The sequence below is a fragment of the Echinops telfairi genome, unplaced genomic scaffold (genome assembly GCF_000313985.2).
Source record: "Echinops telfairi isolate 266 unplaced genomic scaffold, ASM31398v2 ScPeMD7_7457;HRSCAF=8495, whole genome shotgun sequence".
In the NCBI taxonomy this organism is placed as follows: Eukaryota; Metazoa; Chordata; class Mammalia; order Afrosoricida; family Tenrecidae; genus Echinops; species Echinops telfairi.
The window spans coordinates 25382595-25383206 of record NW_022111357.1 but is presented as its reverse complement, the minus strand read 5'-3'; positions in this window follow the sequence as shown (position 1 = coordinate 25383206).

Here is a 612-nt window from a genome sequence, read left to right as displayed (position 1 = left end):
GTGAAAACTCTGCCTTGGAAGAAGTGCAGCCCGAATGCTCCTTGGAAACGTATTTTGACCATGTTAGCAGGAGAGCCCAGCCCCTGGGAAAGGACATCCTGCTTGGTGAAACAGGGGGTTGGTGAAGAGGAGGAAGCTCTTCAGCAAGCTGGATTGACACAGTGGCTGCAGCAGTGGCTTCAAACATAGCAAGGAACGTGAGGCTAACTCAGGAGCAGGCAAATGTTTCCTTCTGTGGGGCGTAAGGTTGCTATGGACACCAGCCAACAGCAAGTAAGACAAGCTATGTGAGAGTCTACCTCAACTGTAGGCTCGCCGACAACTTCAGACTTGAAAAACTTCAGCTCCTTTCCTTTCCTAACTCTGCCCCTGCTTTCTTCTACCATCATCCTCCATTTCTCGTTGACCTTTTTCTCCTTCATGCTCTCAGGTCCCAGGGGCTCTTCAACCACCCACCACTAGAGGGCACAGTCGAATCAACCAGGATGCCTGCCCCTCTATCCCATGCCAGCACTCTATGGTGCCTCGCTCCTGGGCCCACGGAGGGCGGGAGATGGGCGGGGCTTTTCTCACGTGACGGGACGCCGGGCGCCGGCGCCGGCGCCGGCGTCG